We start from the raw sequence: 16,566 nt of genomic DNA, 5'->3' as shown, positions 1-16,566 counted from the left end.
TGAATGATCCACATATAGATATCAAACTATAAAACAATTCTTGGAAAGGAATCTTCATGGCCAAATTTACCTTAAGGGTAATGAAAAGCTACTTATGAAGAAAAAATGATCAAAATTGAAAAGACACTCATTCCAATACCAACACCACACACCAAAGTCAACATATAGATACCATGTTTAAATAAAAAAAATAAAAAAATAAAGAGATATAGTCAATGAAAGATGTCACTTCAAGTCAAAAGCCACATATAAAAAGGACAATAACCAAAAAATACCAACTATCATCAATGAAAGTAAATCATCAACAAGAAATACACCAACAATAAAAATAACACTAATAAATACACCACATGAGCCAACTCTAAAGTTACCCTAGTATCTCTTAGGACCCCAACCCCTAGTGAATCAATGTGGAATCAACATACTCTCTCATGAGGACAAGGAAAACTAGTCATACCTCTCGAGGCATCATATTCCCATCCTTAGCCTATATATATCTCAAGACATGGGGGAGGAAAAATCTCTAACTTATCCTTTTAGTGTATCTCAAGGAAAGGGCTAGGCAAGATATTTTATTCACTATGTTATCACTTGTCACACAACTCACAATGGGTTACCTTGCTAGCCACTTTGGGCTCAGACCTCCATTCTAAGACTCTCCCATAGAATGCACATAGACCACCTTCCCAAAAACTCACAAACCACAATTGTGACCCATACCAAAAAAGTGAGATTGATTGAATTCTGTTCCTTAACAAGAAACTAAAAAAATGACATTGGTTCTCAAAACCTAAGTTCTCATAAATGCTCACCAAAATAAAAATCATAAATATAAATCTCAATTTCAATGATCAAAGACACATCATGAAATCCAATCAAATAATCATCTTAAAAAAAATCTTCAAAAGAAGCCTCTAGTGCACATCCTAGTTTGGCCACCTATATGAGTCACATAAAAGAAATTACAAATTAAAATCACAAAAAAATTCAACTAAAGTACAAAGAAAACATAAGATTATATAATTCATAATAACAAAGTGAATCCATGAATAATAGTAACATATGTTGTGATTTAGAGCCTAATTAGACTTAGAGCTTTATTTGGCACAATTTCTCCCTAGATTATTTCTATGGGAGTTTGGGGGCAATGCCCCTTGTGAGGTCCTAGGGCATGCCCTAGTGCACTCCTTGTCATAGTACAGGGAGGGGTTGAGGGGCAACACCCTTGCAGGGATTTTTCAGAATGTTGTAAGTGACAAAAGCTCATATAAAATAGCTTAGGATTAGAGATTTCATATTGTGATGGTGATATTGTAGTTGTAATAACCCAAAAATGGTCATCTAGACTATGAGCCCCATTTCTAGCATTTTTGCATAACTTATTCAATGCTTATCCTTGATCAAATATCCAAAAATCCATTTATTTGATTTTAACCTATGGTTTGACCATCTATCCTAAGTTCATATTTAATTAAAATAACATGTCCCCTTTTTAACTAAATAAAATTCTGCACTCATCTCTTATCCTAAGTTGCAGACACAAAAGCATTATTCCTATTTTGAATATAAAAGAAAATGCATTTTTGTCTACACATGAATGCACAATTTTCTATGAATGAAAAAGAAGATTCCTCTCACATAGAAAATTGTGCATTCATGTGTAGACAAAAATGCATTTTCTTTTATATTCAAAATAGGAATAATGCTTTTATATTCTTAAGGAATATAAGTCTCTCATGTTATTGTTATGCTACAAGTTTTCTTGGTGATTTTGAGGCTTGGAGCATTCTTGCATTTTTGCATTTTAGCTTAGCTCTTATTCTACTTACATTATGGCATACTTTTCTTAGCTTAGTTTCCTTTATTATTTAACTTAGTTCTCTTTGTTAGCTTGCATTTGCATTGCTTTTTATTCTAGATTATTAGATTTTGGCACTCTTGCCTCTACTCTTTGTATCTCTTGTTCTATAGTGCACCTTGTAAGGGTTGCATAGCTTTGGTTCATATGAGAGCCACCATCTCATTGCCTTTTCACATCATAGATAGAGAGCTATAAGCCACCTTTTGGGACTCCCTCTTCCATGGGTTCTCTCAAGAATAATGGTTTATAGAAGTGTGATATTTTTTGTACACATATTTTTGGTGCCCACTGTGGGGATAGAACCAAGTTTCTAGCTCCATTTTATTGCTTGCATTTTGGTTAGATTATCTTTTCTAGTTTTTTATAGTAGCATATTAGATCTAATCAAGTGTTTTTGTAGGTTTCTCACTTTGGTTTTAAGGCTAACCCTTGTGCAGATTGGTTTGAAGGCTAGGTTTTCAAATATTTGATCATATCTTCCAAACCACTTTGAGTTTGGGTCTAAATTTGTTTTTGTAGGTTGGGGATATATCCAAAATGTCTTGGTCCAATTTTTAGATTATTTTGAGTTGATTTGCGTCTGTTATAACTTTTTCTTTGTTTTTCATAAAAAAATGCTTTTGTTTTCAAACTAGTGATTTTCAGAAAACTTCACATTTTTGGAAAGGTCTCTGAATTCTATAAGAGGTTAGTTCTTTGTGTTTTGAATTTTAAACTCATATTAGGCCTCAAAAACTCGATTTGATAAATCTGATCTATTTTGACAAAATGGGTCCCTAGGGCACAAATGAAGAGATTTTTCTAAATTTATTGCATTTTTGAAAAGATTTCTAATTTTTAGTATGCTTCTCTTCTTTTCATTTCTATTTTTGAATCCAAAATCATAGCAAACAAGTCCAATCTTGTTGACTAGGTCAAAATCAAAGAGTAAAAAAATATCATTTTGTGATTAGATTGCACTTTCTTTGCATACACTTGGTTGGAAGATAACTTGGACTTTGAGGCAACTAATTTTTTTTTGTTGCAGGTCTTACTTGGTTATTATGTCCTAACCTTGGTTTTTTTGTAGGAAGTTTCTTATTTCATTGCTAAAAAGGACGCATGGCAAAGCTTCAAATGCACAAAGGCTACTAACACTTGTTTGCAGAGCTGCTTAACACATAAAAATTGAACACTTTCTTGTATTTCTTTCATTTTATGTGTGGCATATTACTAGTTGTTTCATTTTCTAGGGACATAAAACTTGTAATTGAGATCTTTGGGTGATAGGAAAGTATGCTCTTCACCCTTGTAGTGAATTAGAAATCTTGACTCACCTTTGGATTTTGAGAACAAGAGGATTAATTGAATCTTTTTGGCAAGTTTGGGGGAAACAATAAAGATAAGAGAGTATGCTCTTCACCCTCACGATGAATCAAAAATCTTGACTCTTGAAAGTGGATCCAATTTGTCTTAGTTAGAATCCTTTAGAGGGCATACTCTTGGGAAACCAAGAGGAACAACCCAAGTGGGGACAATAAAACTTGACTATTCCAACCCACTATAATTTCAAGGCTATTGAGGACACAAAACCTTGATAGAGATATCACTTATCTTATCTAGTGTGATTTCTTGTGGGATTTTCACTATGAGGAGATCACTAGGGAGGAATGCTTAAGGAACTCTTGTGGTCGCAAGATTGGTTACTCATTGTAAGGTGAGGTGTCCTATATCAGAAGCAAGAGGAGTGATATGAATGGAAGTCCTTTCTAAACATTCTAAGTTAGTAGCTACCCTATTTTTCCACTCAACTTCTTGGTACAAGGATTGGTCCTAGTGGTCTACCTAGATCACCCCAAGATTTTACACTCACCATCTATGTTCCCTTGGTTATGCTTATGAACAAATTTAATATCTCTTGTGGGAAACCACTTGGTGTGAGGCAAAGGAGCACTTAGTGTGGGCCAAGTTGTTGAGTAATGAACCATGTTCTTTAAGTAGATATTGCTTGATGTGCTCTTGAATGTGCTATACCTATAGAAATATTTTAAACATAAACATGGTGATAGTTCTAAGGATTTCTTTTGAGACCTCACATATGCTTGTATCATGCAAGGTTGCTTTGTCCCATTCTTGATTATTTGAAGACTACTCCATGTGTCACTATCTTTCTTGGAAAAAAATGTTCTTTTTCACATCAAACTTTCTATGCTATCAACTATTGTCAAACTTTTTCAAGCAAGTCAAAACATCAAGTGAAAAGATTTTCTTGTATTTCTTGCTAAGGGGAGTTTCATCATTTGGATTTGATTTGTTATGTCTCTAGTGCTTGAACATGCTTAAAGAGACTCTTTGGTCTTAGTGCTCTTGGTCTTTTTATCTTCATGGTCTATGTCTAATTGCTAGTTATCTTTTTGCTGAAATGGTTACCTTGATTTCTTGACTACACTCTTGGGTTGGGAAAGTTGTTCACTTGACACCCCACTTGCTCTATTTATTTGGTTATTTGGGCTTCTTGCCTAGCTCTTGACTTGATTCACTAGTGTCATAAGTTTCTTCGATACCTTTCTTGACAAGTCACTTCAATCTCTCTCTACTATTTTGGCAAGTGAACACTCTACCTCCTATCATTTGAACATCAAGTTATCTTCTAGCCTCTTTTATGCTTGGCTTTTCATCTACAACTATGGGATCTAAATCTTGTGCTATTAAATTTCAACCAATTCTAGATGATCCAAAGTTGCTTGAGCTCTTTAGGGAATTAAAAACCCTACACACTCAATACAATAAACTTGAAGAGACCCCTAACCTTTCTTACACTAGTCTCACTAAGGGCATGATAAAAATATATGCTAGATTTGAGAAAATGGTCAAGGAACAAACAACATCATCAGATGATTCTCTTTCTAGTTCTCTATATATATGCAAGTCACCCTCTTTAAGGTCATCCTCTTCTTCTAGGTCTACATGCTCTACTTCAAGACATCATTTGTCTTTGCCTACTATATCTAAAGGCCTTTTTAGAGAGCTAGAAAATGATACATCTTTGGAGCATATGCCAAAATTTCATGACAAGCCTATCTTTGACCGATATGATGAAGACATGAAAGCTTGTTATTTTCTTGAGAAAAAAAAAGAGTCTAGACATTCTTTTGAGAGAACTTTTACTCCCTTGGGATATTCTTATGATGCTATTTTGCAAACACTTCTTGGCACCAAGCTCATCACATTACCTAAGTCTAGCTCATATGGAAACCCATTTTTGGATATCTATTGTGGGTATCATCGACATAATGAGAATAGTACTTCAAATTGCTTCGAGCTAAAACATAAAATCCAAGATCTTATTGATGATGGGATTGTTGATACCTCTAATGACTCATGTGGTAAGGATATTTCTCTTAAGCAAGATCATGTTGACAAACCTATGTCTGGTAATGGTTTCTTTGACGCCTCTACTTCTACCAAAACTCATGCACCTCCCAACACTTCAAATATTTCCAACATGCCTCTATCAAATAAAGAACCTAATGCTTTTCACGTACACTATGCCTATCCTCAAGGGCTACCTATAAAAGAAACTCAAGCTAACCTTCGCTTGGATGCAAACCTTTTCCATGCTCCTACAAAAAAAAATTCTCAACCTTAGTACAATTCTATGCCTACTATTCCTACTCCAGCTAGTCCTTCATCACCTCTTCAAGGTCCAATCATGCAATCCATACTTTCTCCCTTGTCCTTAGAAGTGGCTCCATGTCAAGAGGATTCTCAAAAAGAAAAAGATATACATGTCAAGAAAGATCAAGATCAAGATCAAGCACCCTTTCATCTACTTCAAAATTCCACTCCTCCATATCCTATGTCTTATCCACCTCCTAAATATGATGAAGAAACCACTTCCACCATTTCCCTTGAGCTTACTGAAAATTATGAGAAAAGTTCTCTTTCTATGCTATTTGAAGCTACTTGTCAAGATCAAAGCATCCCCTCATGTTCTACTTCTCCATATCCACTTCAAAATTGTGCTCAAGCTTCAAGTACTCCTATTAAAAATGGTGTTCCTATCAAAGCTACTCATGAGTCTATTGATGGCTTTGACCATGTTTCTCACTCTAAAGATACTAATATCCCTTTCTAGTATCCATTTGCATCTCCTAAGTCTATCCTTGGTCCTTATCCATCTAAGCTAACACCTTTAGAACTTCCTTCCATATTAGGACCAAATGTTCCTTCATCTTCATTTTTCACTTCTAGCTCATCACCTATTGCTCCTATCTTACAATTTCCCACCTCTCCTCTTACACCTCAATGTTAATGAAGACACACATACTTAAACTCTTCACCTTCACCTTTCCATCTAAACTAATCATATTGGCCTTATTCATCCACAAATCACAAGTCTTTTGGAAGTGAGAATAAACATAAGGATCCATTGAAAAATGAAGTTCACTATGTCCCATCTAATCAACATGTGAATGCTAGAAAGCTAAATTATTAAAGAGACCACAAAGGTCCACTACCCAAAGAGCTAAATCAAAGAAAATACGGGTTACTAAATCCATCATTGTAGAAATGGGCTTCCAAGCATCCAAAGTAAAAGAAAAATCCAAATCTATATGGATTCCCAAGTCTCTATTGAAAGACTTGAACATTGAAAAGAAATCAAAGTTGACATTCAAGCTTCCAAATGCTTCCACTCCATCTTGTTCCAAAAATCTTCCTAAGAAGCTTCCAAAGCCTTCCATTCCTTCTTCTTCCAAAATTGCTCTACTACCTTGGTGAAAACCACTTTGGGTGGCACCATGGTAGAAAAATTAAAGAGAAATAAATTCATCCTATAGTAGTACCTTGGATAAGTACCTTGATGAAAACCTAGCTTATAGATCTGTATCATATATGATTCTTCCATCATCCATCTATTCCCTCTTCTTTCTTTGATCTTGACAATGTTGAGCTATCCTTGCATATTGGCTATTTTATCCATCCACTTTCCTATCATGATCATAATCATTCACTCATAGCCTCCAGCCTAATTTTTATTCTTATTTCTCTATCCTATCACTATCTTATCTAATTCACCTCTTGGTCTTTATCATACAAAGGAAGACATGGTTCTTAGGATTCTTAACATTTCTATTCTCTTGGATTACACAATTTCATGTTATCTAACTTGTTGTCTTCACTACTTATCCTACATGCTATCTTGGTCATTGCTTCCATTGCTTATCCAAAACATACTTCATTTGGCTATTTTATGCTTTCTTTAGCTTGGGTACTCTTGAGGAATCAATCCTTGAGGATCACTTTCACTTGCTTCATATTCCTTGCCTGTCCATCTGTACTTATCCACCAGCTTCCTACTCCATATTCTACACCTTGCTAGACATTGGGACAAATGGATGTGATCTTTTTTGAGAACTAGTAATCTCAAAATTATTCAAAAAAATCCAAAAAAATCATATATGATGTTGAAAAAATCCTTAAAATGGAAAATTTCCTAAAAAATTAACTATCTAAGTGAAAACATTACAATAGGCACTCTGATGTATCACCAAAAAAAAATACAAAAAATACAATTTTTTAAATTTTAAAAATCCTAAAAAAATTGGCCAAGTTGTGAAGACCTAGAAATGGGTGCTATTTGAGACCCTTGCACCCATGTCTATCAGTCTCACTGTTTCAGTCAACAACACATTGCCTAGCTTGGAATTGTTTCTTGTCCTCATATTGGGGGCACAACTCTTTAGCATATTTGAGGTTTCCTTGTGCATTAGGGTTTCTTTGGCAACTCACAAAACAATGTTTCTCAACACTTTTTTAGATAGTTTACCTACAATCTCATATGTCACAATATTTCTCATTATCAGATTCAAGTCTTGAAGAAATGGCCAAGTGACCTAGACACACACACATAAACATTTAAATGACTGAACTATGATGAACTTTATCTTCTTTGTGTTTTTTCTATGACAATTTATTTTCTATATGTTTCCTACCTAATAGTCTTTTGAGGATGTCATAGAATATAAGACTAGGGGCATGGGGCATGTTTTCTTGCTTTCTATTGGTGGGTATGCTTTGTTTGTCTATAGTGTTTAGAGAATTCATAATTTTCCTACTTGACACTTTGACTCACAAACGTATCATCCTTGACTATTTTTCCAAGACCTCACTCGAGGGTTATCTTGGTGCTTATGCCTTGATACAGGTGTAATTTTGCTATACTAAAATTAGGTAATATAACTTCATAGTTATCTTGACCTATATGTATTTGATGAATAGGTTGGATTCCCACATTCCTATCTGATATAGATCATATGTATATCCTCATAGTCATACTAGTGTTGATTGTATGATCTTCTAATGTCCCTAATAATGCTTGATGATAAAAACTAGAACCTACTTATGTAACCCTTGCAATTGCACCTTTTCATTCTAGCTTAGCTTTAAATTTTTCATGTTGAGAGATCTCTCTTCTTTATCTTTCATGGACTTGTCAGTTAACTACATTCATCCTTCTCTTGTGTCTTCTTAATCTTATCTTATCTCTTCTTTCTTATTTCTCACTTCTTTTCTATCTTACCATCTCATCTATACTTTTGACCTATCTTTGCTAATCTCAACATCATGGATCCATTTTTAGCAATCGAAATCCAAATTCAAGTTCATCTTGCTACTCAAAGTTTCTTCCTTCTTCTATGTAGTTGGCTGACCTATTGAGGCTTAATCTTTGAATCTTGTTGGGGCAATCATTATTTCTTCATTTTTACTCTCTTCCACTCTTTGCTTTCATTTCTATTTCATCTTTCTTCTTTCTTTGACCTAATTCTTATGCTTTATCTTTCTTGGTCAAAGTTAGTCAAACTGGGGCATATATTCAATGCTTGGTGGTCACTCTTTGGTATTAATCTCTTATCAATCATCATGAAGTTTTCTTTGTTCTAAATTGATCAAATCTAGCTTATTTTTGCATCTCCTCTATCTCATTTTGATTTTAATCCTAAGGGGACATGAATATTCTATGATTGTTGCAAATTGCCTTTTTCTACAACTATCTATTCTCTCTTGATCTATCTACTTTTTTTGGTGTTAGTACTCTTCTTGAGTTCTTAAATCATCTCTATCCTAGCGTTCAGTACTATCGCTATCAGGCTATACATTCAGAACTTGCTATCTCTTTTTGCTTCATTCTTAAAAGCAAGATCTCTCTATCATCTTGGCTTCTTAATTATTTGACATAATTTGTTCCTATACTGATCAAATATTAGCCAACGAAGGGCAAATGTAATAACCCAAAAATGGTCATCTAGACTATGAGCCCCCTTTCTAGCATTTTAGCATAATTTATCCAATGCTTATCCTTGATCAAATCTCCAAAAATCTATTTATTTGATTTTAACCTATGGTTTGACCACTCTACCCTAAGTTCATATTTAATTAAAAGAACATGTCCCCCTTTTAATTAAATAAAATTCCCCACTCATCTCTTATCCTAAGTTGCACACACAAAAGCATCATTCCTATTTTAAATATAAAAGAAAAGTCATTTTTTTCTACAGATGAATGCACAATTTTCTATGTGAGAGGAATTTTCTATTTTAAAAATAATTTTAATTCTCCACACATTTCAAACCCTCTTAAAAGTCAACCATTAATTGTGATTTGTGGAGATTCTTATGCACATGGATCACTCAAGATGCGTTATCCTCCCTTGATCATGCCTCTTTTGCCTCTTAATCTCTACTGTCCATTTTTTTAAAAAGGGAGGGCTCTCTTCTCATTCAAAAATTTAAGTCTCTCATGCTATTGTTATGATGTAGGTTTTTTTTGTGATTTTGGAGGCTTGGAGTATTCTTGTATTTTTGAATTTTAGCTTAGCTCTCATTCTACTTACATTATGACATACTTTTCTTAGCTTAGTTCTCTTTGTTAGTTTGCATTTCATTTAGAATAACTTGCATTTGCATTGCATTTTATTCTAGATTCTTGGATTTTGGCACTTTTGCATCTACTCTTTGAATCTCTTGTTCTATGGTACACCTTGCAAGGGTTGCATAGCTTTGGTTCATTTGAGAGCCACCATCTCATTGCCTTCACATGTCATAGATAGAGAGCTATAAGCCACCTTTTGAGACTCCCTCTTTGATGGGTTCTCTCAAGAATAATGGTTTATAGTATTGTGACATTTTTTGTATACATAGTAGCTTCTTTTAGTGGTATTGAGCTGTAAGGAATTGCAAATTGTAATCACTAGATAATAAAAATATTGGACTTGTTGTTGGTAGATGTAGCCTAGGGATTGGGTGAACCTCATTAAATCTTAGTATGTCATCTTGTCTTCTGTGGGATCAATTATTTTTTGATATTGGTTATATCTACATGTAACTGCTATTTCTGTCTATGGTTAATCCTAATAACATATTCATAATATATTAAAACCATTTAATTACAACCTAAGTTTTCATTAAATAATAGACTCATCTAATCTAAGATTAATTTAAATTTATTAAATAATAAAATTTTAAAAAATTATTAATATCAAAATATGATATAATAATTTAATTTTTAATTATCTAAATCTAAATTGAAATCAAATAAATAAATAAATCTATAATTAAAGTAGTTCATATTTTAAATATAAATAACTAATAAATCCATTTATAAATATAGTTTAAAAAAGAAGCTTTACTTTTTTTGTTTTCATATTATAAAAAAGATAACTAAATCTATATGGGAAGGGGAACACGTGGCCCCCACTACAATGATTACTTTCCCAAATAAGATTAGTGTTGGAGCAAGAGTCCCCTCCTATTATCAAAACTATAAGAAAAATTATCTTAATGTTAGTCAAAAATAAAATAGCTAGAATTATTGTCACTACAAATTAAGAATATTGTATTTCCATTTGAGAATTGTAGTTGGTTTTAGTTTTTTAGCTATTTAAATAGAAAATTAAAAAAATCTAGAATTTAAATGTTTATCTAAATTAATAAATTATTTATTAAATTTTTTTTTTTTTACACAAAATTAATTATTAAATTTACATTCACCATCCTATCAATATTGTACTCACATAATCAACAGCTAATAACATAGTAAAATATAATATATTTTTAAGTTATAGTTGATTTTTTTTGATATCTTCTCTTGTTTATAGCAATAAAAATAACCCAATATAAAATTTTAAAAATATATTATTATATACTATTAAATTAAGCTAAAGAATTATGAGTTCATATGTATTACAATTTTAAATACATTAGATTAATATTTAACTAGATTTTCACTGAACACTTTTTCTATGAAAAACTAATTAAATAAAATACAATTAATAAATTTAATTCATATAATCAATAATTTGGTCCAATGATCAATGAGCTACTTTTGAATCACATGGATGCAATTAAAGGCTTAGAATTTCTACACTAGTAAAGAAAGCATTCTTCTTCTCAAAGTTTACAAAATAAATGAATGATAATATTGAAATGAAAAGATAAGATTTAGTTGTAAATAAATAATAATTAATAAAATATCACAAGTAAATGAATATATCTCTCAAATTTATTTGTCGTTTGGAATCTTTTTAAATTTTTTTTATCTGTTCTATTGTGGTTTGCTATTGAAACTCATAATTTCCCCCTAAAGAAAAGTATATATGAAACATCTAGATGGAATGCTTATTTATGAGATGCTGGGTGAGTAGATAGTAAAATAGCTAAGATTGTATTGTCCTTAGACTCTTAAAGCCTAACCTATTCCACCACTACCAGGCAATTGGTTGCCTGTTTCATAAACTCCCTTGCCTGTGTTCTAAAGCTAAGAAATGGAATTCAATATTTTATTACCTATTCCTTAAAATGAAATTCTTACCTGGAAATCTGCATTTTCTTCATGGCTAAATTTCTACTTTTCTCATAGATGTTGAATACAATAATCCTCCAACAATTGCCAACATCATCAAAATCTAAATTTTTTAAAACCAAAGCTCAAGCTTTTTGAGAGGGAAAAAATAGTGCATTTCTCTCATTATATCTTTCTACTATTTTTCTAATCACTTCTCCCACTAGAGCCATGCATTGGATTGGTGAGATCTAGAGCCATAAAAATAATAAAAATATTAAATAATAAAATACGAATGTCAAAACTATAGTGGTTGTAATTTTTTTGATGATCTACTGATATAGGAAATAGTTTTATTAATCTATTTTTGCCTATTACTATCATTTGTGAAAAAAATATTGTGATGAAAAGTGGCATTTGAAATGGAAATAATGTTAAAATGAAACAAAGTTGAAAAATCAACACCAGAATCCTCTAGAGACTTGGAGTTTTTTTTGTCAGCACTACATTACTCAGATCATTAATTGTTTTGGGCATGATATCATACATGATGACATGAAAGACAATTGTGATGTCCAACCCCATTCTCCTATGAAAATGGTGAGTGCACTGCTTACACTTTGTTCAACTGTGTGTTGTTTAAATTTTGTTTGGATTATGATTGTTGATTACAATATTTTGAATTTATTCTATTAATAAAAAATTGTAAAGACAAAAACCTAATTTTATAGGTTTTTGTAAACTATTTCTAGATTCTCCCATGCCATGTTTTTGTTGGAGTTGATGAAATCCAACTCCAAAGATGCCCAAGATCCCCTGCAGGTGAAAACCTGTCAAAGAGAAGCCAAGGAAGGAAGTGTGAGGAGCAAAGGAAAAACCCTAAACGGACATGAGAGAGAAAATATGCAAACACTCAAGATATCCACCATATAGAAAAAATGCCAAAAACATGATAGAAAGAGCATGGACCAAAAAATAAGAAAAAAGACCATATTTTTGAAAAAGTGATAGAACCAGCTTTCCAAAAATATAAAGTTTTCAAAAAATGGGCATGGGACATAAAAGATATGCATGCCAGAGTCAATAACATAATTTTGGACTTTAATTGCAAAAATAGGCAATAAAAAAACATCAAAACCTAAAGATACCTAACTAATGTCTTTGTCTCGGAATCAGCTTTCTGGTGCTTCTTTCAGATTGGAAAAATACCTCCGTATGCTCAAGTTATGGCCAAAAAACCAAAGGTAGGTCAAAAATTGACCCTGGAGATGTGCAAGCAAGGTTGATGATGCAAGATGACATCATGCTGATGTCAACAATCCACAACTTTAATTTTGACATCCTATGACCCATCATTGCAAAATAAGATGCCACGTGGTAGACGGCTGATGTGGCAAAGTGCCACGTGTCACCTACAGATGGCTATTCAAACTTTCAAGTTGGTGCTAACATAGACAGGAGGTGGTGACTAGGTGCCAACTATTCAGAGGGTGGTGCTGAGGTGGAGTTCCTACTAGCAAAGCAGAAAAAACTAAGGTTGAGCCACCAACGGAGAGGAGATTGCTAGTGGCACTCTGCAATGGGGGGTGGACGAGTGGCGCTGCCTACGGCCATTGCTCCGGGTCATGCTTGGGTGGCTACTTGGTGGTGCGCAGGCTGCATGATGGTAGTGCACTGGTGGCCACTAGGTGGTGCGCCCTTAAAAATAATAATTTTTTTTTAATGAAATTGTCCGTATGACTGTAGGAAAAGCCCTACAAAATTTTTTTTTGCCTCTCGGAGCCCTGTCTTCAAAATTAATGAATTTTATATGGATCCTAGCTGAAAAATGCCTTCTAGATCCAATGGCGGTGTTCATTTGGGTTGAAAGTGCTCCAAATTTTTTTTCTACTCCTGATTTGAAGAAAAAATGCACAAACAAACTAGGGTTTATGACTCCAAATCACGGCTTCAAAAATCCTTCAACAAAGCAACAATAGGGAGGCTCTGATACCATGTTGGATTTGATGAAATCCACCTCCGAAGATGTCCAAGATCAACTACATGCAAAAACTTGTCAAAGAGAAGCCAAGGAAGGAAGAGTGAGGAGCAAAGGAAAAACCCTAAACGGACATGAGAGAGAAAATATGCAAACACAAGAAAAAATATATTTACAATAAGAATGTGTTGTTGATGTAAAAATACAATGAGGGAGCTCGAACATAAAGAGCTCAAGGAATCTCCTAGAACAAGTTAAAAGATGCTAGGAGATAAGTGTGACAACTAAGCACACATCCACATAAGGTGGAAAGTCCTCAAACAATGTGAGAGGATAAGTATGACTTAGGAGAGAACAAACTCCCATATTGTCAACAACTTATAACAAACTGCTAGACTACAACTAATAAATGGAATGCATTTACCTATGTAAGCTTAAGTAATTAGAATAAATAATTAGTAAATTAATTATTTACTCTAACAGTTTTAGTTCTTGTGCCCACCATGCCATGGGTTCAAATTCTTCAACCTCTACCATTGAAAAATGCAAGCATTTCTTGCTCTCAAATGTGTAGTTGCATACCATCACTACACCATGCCTATGTTTGGCCAATGAAACACCAAGGAGAATTATAGTGCACTATGTTGTATTTTGGGAAAATATAGTGTGTTTTCTAGGAGAGCACTGATGGTTCATGCATATTCTAGAATTTTGATAAGAAGCTTCGAAAATGAAGATAATTTTTTTTTAAATTTTAAATTAAAAAATTAATTTTAACCCCCAAGAAAATTTATAGCAACCAATAAAAGATTGAAATAAATGTACATGAATATATTTTAAAAATAAATCACTTCAAATCTTAGCATTAGATTATTGTTATTGTAAAATAAATTAATAGATGACCTCTAGTGAAAATATTAGTTCCCTGCCTATGAATAGGAAGGGACTAATAAAGGGAAGAGTTATTTTTAAAGAATGGCCTTCTTATAAATTGTAGAAGGTATTATCATTTCTCTTAAACTTGTGAAAATATATAGTTGTGGGTGAGTGAATTTTTATCGATTCTTTTTTTAAATTGATTTATTTTCATGATTTAATTATTTCTCTTAAAAAATCACATTCATTTAAGCTTATGGTTTTTCTAGCAATCTTCTACACACCTTTCCTGAGATCAAATTTTACTTTAGGATTAGTAATTATAACTAGGAAATTTTGACCCATTTTTTGATGAAACTTGGTCAAAATTTTGACCCATGCTGGTCGAATTTGTGACAAAGTGGTCCGTCACAATTTTTGTCATTGAAATTTTGACAACACCTCTAATTGGTTAGAATTTCAACCAAATACTTGGTCAAAATGGGTTACATTTGGTATGGCCATTATTGGTGGCCATTGGTCAAAATTTTGACCAATCATCGTCGAAAGTTCCATCCAAGAAAGGTCAAAATATCGACCAATTATGTTCCATCAACAATGAAGAAGCCATACTCATGAATAGAATATTGGTCAAAATGGAGATCACAACAACTAGGATGTCATACTCACGACCAAAATATTAGTCAAAATTTTGACCAGTATTGGTCAAAATGGACACCACAACAACTAGGATGCCATACTCATGACCAAAGAATTGATCAAAATTTCAACCAATCTTGGTTGAAATGCCAGCCAAGATTGGTTGAAATTGTGACCAATTCTTTGGTCAAAATGGACACTACAATGACTAGGATACCATACTAATGACCAAAAAGTTAGTCAAAATTTTTGACCAATCTTGGTCGAAATGATAGCTCAGATTGGTTAAAATTTTAAACAATCTAATTTATTTATTTTAAAAATATAGCAGAGGTCCCAAGATAGAAATAAATTGAGTTATCAAAGAACAAAAACCTAGAAAATAAAGCACATGTGAAAACCTCAAAAAATAACACAGAATAATACAAAACATACCATTTCTTTCATCTTCAAAGAAAATGTCTTGGCATCATATGGAATCACCTTCATATCAGTAATGAGATTGGTTAATGATTAGGGGATTGTTAATTTTTTTGAAAGTGCTTCATTTTTTGCCTACAAGAGAAGTTGGTATATGTCTCTTCCCATTCTCTGCAAAATGCCACATGCTCTATGTTTAGATTCCAATAAGTGCATAAGTCCTAGGATAGAAAAAAATTGAGCATTCCTCATTACAGTTATGCAAATATGATTGGTATTTTAATTTTTATCTTGATTTTCTATATCAATGGAACTTCTTAGCACATCTTAAGCAGCAAGGGAATTGAGAAAAAATTACCTATTCCAATGAACAAGAAGACTGCCAAAAGCTAGTTAAGTATCAATGGAGCTTCTTAGCACATCTTAAGCAACAACAAGGGAACACAAATAGTCAAATGACCTATTGACTATTAGAATTCTTTAGAATAACTGAGAGGGGGGGGGGGAGTGAATTAGTTATCCAAGGTCTAGATGTGCAAATAAAACTTTTCACGGCTTAGTGAATCCATATCCATTAAATATTTTCATCATGCATGCATCCATTACATTATATAATCACTTAAACTTGTAGGTTACTATCAAATAAACTTTGTAAAAATGTAAGCATGAAACATAATAAATTCAATAACACATTTGACACAACAATTTAACATGGAAACCCAATTTGAGAAAAACCACTAGTAACATGACACTCATTCTCACTCTTCTGAAGTGATGCCCTATGAAATGTGATCTGGTTAAAAAATTTCAATCACCTTGTTAGGAGAAGGCCTTGTTAGAGGACTTTAGATCATTCACTTGGAATGTCACCTGGTTAAAGGATTTACAAATGACTATTAGGTCAACCTTAATCCAAAGGATTTACCCTATACTAGTACAATGATTAGAAAGTAATAGTAAGGCTTGATTTGAT

This window comes from Cupressus sempervirens, chromosome 8, assembly GCF_028749045.1.
Source record: "Cupressus sempervirens isolate cs-2001-9-10 chromosome 8, ASM2874904v1, whole genome shotgun sequence".
Taxonomy (NCBI): domain Eukaryota; kingdom Viridiplantae; phylum Streptophyta; class Pinopsida; order Cupressales; family Cupressaceae; genus Cupressus; species Cupressus sempervirens.
Note: the sequence above shows the minus strand (reverse complement) of the source record.